Source organism: Cyphomyrmex costatus, unplaced genomic scaffold (genome assembly GCF_001594065.2).
Source record: "Cyphomyrmex costatus isolate MS0001 unplaced genomic scaffold, Ccosl1.0 scaffold130, whole genome shotgun sequence".
Taxonomy (NCBI): domain Eukaryota; kingdom Metazoa; phylum Arthropoda; class Insecta; order Hymenoptera; family Formicidae; genus Cyphomyrmex; species Cyphomyrmex costatus.
In genome coordinates this window covers 539,952-545,654 of record NW_017275283.1, presented here as the reverse complement: position 1 = coordinate 545,654, position 5,703 = coordinate 539,952, and positions in this window count along the sequence as shown.

The following is a 5,703-nucleotide window of genomic DNA, read 5'->3' as shown; positions in this document are numbered from 1 at the left end:
TTTTTTAAAAAAAAAAAAAAAAAAAAAAAACATGTCAAGAATTTATGCAAATATGGCGCGGCTGCGTAAATAGAAGTATGTCCAGTTTCGCAGCGGTGTATGCATCAATGATACGTGAGGAGATAAGCGCTTCGGCATCCGTGTCGTGCCATTGCATGTCTGCTTTTAATTCTACGTATTCTATCCTATGTAAAATCATAAATAAAGTCCGCGCGCGCAAAATGTACTTACATATACTATTATAAAGTACACAGCAATAACTTCGAAATAACAACGCCTATTGCGAAACAATGATATTAAATTATTAATTTTCTTAATTAATAACAGGTGTTATCTCCAACTGGCATTCTGCTGAACATCGATTCCAAACAGACCATTCACGTTTGATGAACATTTATACATCATACGTTATTACAATGTGTAAAAATGTTAAATAGATGTTATTAATGTATGCTTATTAAACAGTCGAAATGTCTCGTATAAAATGATACTTTTAATTAATAAAAAAATATTAAATAGACGTTACAAACATATCTCATAACATTTTAATGATGTTTTTTTGTCAATTAATGATTTGATGAACTTGATCTTTTAATCGGAAATTTGCAATTAAAATCGTAATTAATATCTCGTTATATTTTATGTCGCAACGAAAATAATTGCGCAAAAAGATCATACAACATTGCACTGAGCTCACGCCTTTTAAACAATAGAAACGCACGGAAATCTTTACGTTTCAGATAAAATTGGCGACGCGATTATGAAACGCGTACACGCATACACAATTTATCGGTCCGGCTTTAAAACCCGCATAAAATTGTAGAGATCGAATAAGTGATATGGCCTATATTTTCCCTAGTCGTGTCTCACACCACCTGTTTCCATACAAAACGAAGATAAACGGAGGAAACGTGTGTAACACTTACCAGATTTATAGTAAGTCGATACGAGACAAATGTTCAACATTTACACCGAGTGGTTTTAAATTCCTAGATGTGTTGTTTAAATACATCGATCTAGTTATTATCTTTAACATCATAATTAAGTGTGTTAATAATAGATCATGGAAATTTGTAAAGTTTTTGTTAATATATTATTTTTTAAAAGTAGACATTCCGTTGCATGAAAAACACTTAATAATCGCTGAAAATTTTAATGCAAATACGGATTTAATTTCGCATATTTTGACTCCAGAGTTACGGAAGCTACTTAACCATAATTGCGCTTTACGCATTTTCGCTTATCAGCATTTACATTCTGGTACCATAATATTGGATTCTGCGTCTCTTTTATAAATTAATAACTGACGCATCGCAATCCATTTCGCGCGGCATTAATGTAATTATCATTGATTTATGCATTTATGGGCTAATATATATATTTTCGAAATGCTGAAATATTGAATTGGTACCGTTATCAATTCACTGCGTAATATCAGTACCATGATGCTCGATGCCGTAAGCATTCCTTTTCACCGATGAAAGAATCATCGACTGACGCGTCACTCCCGTAGCTTTCATGAGTTTTACCATCGCTATATCGGGTTTCCCGTTTGCGCAAGGAAGAATATTTACATGAAGCTACTAACGTCATCGCACTGGCGCGGGAGCAACGACACCGAGAAATGTATATCCGGCATAGAGTTTCATCACTCCCTGACTTTCGCCCAACCGCACAAACCGTGAAAGTGTCACGAAATTGCTGTATATACAGTAGAATAAAAACGTAGGCTATTCAGACTACACAGAGAATCGCTATTTTCAAGATCTATTAAGATAAGAATCCATTTATCTGCCGAATTCATGAAAGCGCGAGTCGAAAGTCACATTTTAGGTACCTAAGTGAAAACTAACATTTACGACACGAAGGATAAAGAAGTGAATTATAATAATTGAATTTTGAAAGCACAAAATTATCGTGATATTTGAAACAAAATCAAGAAGATTAAATAAACTTATATGCAAAATAGTTCTAAATAATGTTTCGAGATACTTATTAATATTATTTTATTAAATTAATAATCAATAAAATTTGTGATGTTATTTCCAGCTTCAGTTTACGTTTGCGTTTCAAGTCCGACAAATGGAATCGACATATAATATAAAACTGAAAAATAGATATTTGCAAACATTATTAAGCACTAAAATCCGTTTTAAAACGCAATTATAAACTGAAGTTGAAATAATAATATTACAAATTAATAATGCTAATAAGCATATTAAAATATTGCAAAAAAATCACTGCATAAAGATGAATACTAAAAAATATGTTGTAACGTCTTAAAGTTTAAATTTTTTATTATTCTTTTGCTGATCTCTTTTGCTCAAGCAATTTCCGCATAATAATGTGATAATTATTTCAGTTGATATTTACAGATTAGCTCGTGTATTGTACGGAATTGCGTGCGCTCTTGTCGTGTCGTGATTACCAATGTCGTAAAATAATCCATATTCTTTTGAGATGGTGTCACTTTCTTCATGTGACATTGATCTGATCTATATGCAACATCGATTCCATTATACAATTCCGCACTGTAGAATTGCGGATACAAAATGTCGGATTTATATCTCAATATCGATCTAATAAGCATCTTAAAATAAAACTATTTCAGAAAGAATTTATTCGAATATCAAAATAAAAAGCTATGAATCAACTATTTAATATAAACAATAAATCCACAGACATTTCGACCTAAATACGAGATTATTATCAATGTTAACAAATGTAATATCAGATCGATGTAAAAACGCTTTCATATATATATTAAATTTCCACTTCAATCATTCCATCCAAGAATTCTTTAGCTATATATTATAGCTACCACAGTATCATGTCGCGATTATAAATGTGTTTTTTATATAATAGGTTTTTAGGATGTCAATATACACAATTCAAGATAATGTGCGCGTGATGCGTTATGGCCATTAATTGAGCTACGACAGTAATGAAAGCTTAATCTTGTCATTGATGTAAACCGCTGCTGTTGGAGTACAAAAAATCTTGTCAATAATTTTAATACTAATGCTGTACTTAAAAATGATATCTGTTAACATTGTAAAGGAATGTGTAACAGATAAAGAAAAAAGGCATATAAAATTTGTTAGAAAAAAAAAATGAATATATTTAATTTCCTTGACTTTGTTTCAAATATAAACCAAACTATCCTGATTCATCTTAAACCACTATAAAGCTATTTTACAAATAAATTATTTGAATTTCTTGACTTCGTTTCAAATATTATGACAAATCGTACTATCCCACTTTCAAAATTCAAGTGTTACGATTCACTTCTCTACTTTTCGTGTCGTAATTGCACCACGCGGATACGAAATGTCGCGTTTACAGCGAAAAGAATAAATATTAGGCTGGAATGGGGTACCGTTAAGTCTGCCGTTACCGCCTCGAGAGACGGCACATAGCACGGTATATACGTTCACGGGTAAACCCCTGTCAGGTTTCTTTCCTGTTCCTTTATGGTTGCGTTAAGCCTATCGACGTTTAGTTAGTCCAAAACAAAAACGAAGAAAGGAAAAATGATAAAACAGTGTACAGTAGTAAAAAAAAAAATTAATACATCGCATGTATCACTTGTAGTTATTTCAAAAATGTGTCAACTGATATTCGGGTAGAGTGTGTTGAAAGAGTGGCGCAATAGTGGTACTCGAATTAACTTCACTGCAAACAATAAGATGATTATATACTTGAGATTTAACGTAAGAGCCATTATCACGCGCACATTATGGGAAATTCGTCGAGGCCGTGCGAACCGGATCGATCTTTTGAATTAGATAGGACAGGTCGGAGACTCCCATGCTTAATCGGTCATGTTTCTTGAGGTCATCCGTGTACGTAATCGCGCTAATTCTGCTTTCAGGTCAATATCATTATATTACTGATATTACCGGTAGAAAAGTACTTGAAACCGGTAACATCTTTACATTTGCCTCTCTCTTTCTGTCTTTCTATGTCTCTCGCAAATAAGATATTCGTGATTTCACCGTTGAGAAAAGTGCTATACCTTCTCCTGAAAAGTGCATTATATTCGTGTCTCTTTGGAAATATGTGTTACTGTAAACAATTACCTTTTCTTAAGCATTCAGTCCTTTAGCTAGTTTAACTACAACCATTCGTCATGCTAACTCTAGCAACCTGCGGTTTTACAAATAACTATAAGACTCTTATCTTTATGGTTCTGTTTGTGCCTTGCCATCGTCTTCAACACTATGCGCTTTCTTGAAACTGCTAATAATAAACTGGCGACAAAACACTGTTGATTATTCTCTATACAGATTTGTTTTTAAAACAAAAGTTTATCGTATGAAGAATTCAACTTTAACATACACGTATGCATACGCTTATATTCAGTTTCCTTAGCTCAAAATTATATTTGGCAGTAATCATAAAAGTACTTCTAAGTTAGAATTGTATTTTATTAAAATTTTTGAAAACTAAGCGACTAAGCTAATGGAATATTTGTATTAAAAATGCGAATCTACATTTTCCCTAAGTGGAAGCAATATAGTTAAATGCGGGATACATTTTTTCTATATATTATAAGATTATGTTAAATAAGATAAGTTATCTCTTATTGTAGAGTGATTATGAATGTATTTAAAAGGTTCAAAATCACTCGAAATTTTTTATTCATATTTTTATTATTATAAAAAGATATAACTTTACTTTTGACTATAAAATATTGTCTCTTCTTGTTACAATTATATAAATATTTTCTGTAACTTTTGTTATATATACATATATCGAACTGTTTACGAAGATGTATTAAATCGCTTTGGAAACATTGTATAATTCTTTAATTTTATTTATTAAATAATCTTTTCTTTGTTTCTCTTTTATTTCATATTTTGCTTTAATTCAATATCATATCAATTAATGATATTTAGTAATGTTTTTTTATACAAGAAGCTTTTCTATGTCCATTTTTGAATTTCTTTTTAAATTCCTTTTCGTAAAAAAATGATTACAAATATTTTGTATGTATAATAATAACAATAGTAATATTTAAAAAACATATTATTTTTAATATAACACTATATTTTGCTTATACTCCTTCAGAAAAAAAGAACAAAAGTTATGATTTATAAAACCTAATGTTTTTTCTATTTAAAATAAAAAATGAGAAGGAAATTAACTATTTTATTAATTTATATTTTACTCTAAGCTACAAATGAATATCTAAAGAAAATTTACTAAAACAAAAATTGCTATTTATGTATATAATAACAAAATTGATAAAAACTCGAAAAAGATTCATGGATACGCCCATGAAAGAAATAATACCGTTTTCATTCTTTGGAACAATTTCAATCCTATCCACGAACATTCCGCAAGAAACGTTCTGCAAGAAGCTAATTAACGAAGTAAAAGTACCGCCGTTAAAGATCGTTGCGCTGCGTAGGTACTCTCTCGCACATTTGCCGCTAATTATTTCGAGTACGATTGCATGTAGGCGACGTTTCGTCTCATATGATCATGAGGCGAGAATCGCGGTTCCTGTCGAAGATGCAGAATATTCCGGCCTCCGCGAGAGGCTCGGCGGGACTGCATTCCGTTCGTAACGATGGTGGTGGTGCTTGCTATGCGATTCACCTACATTCTCATGGCTTCGCCAGCTCGCATTAGAGAGATCGTAGTGCCCGTGAACTCCGTTACTTGTTTACAACGCGCAAACTGTAAAAAATCTTC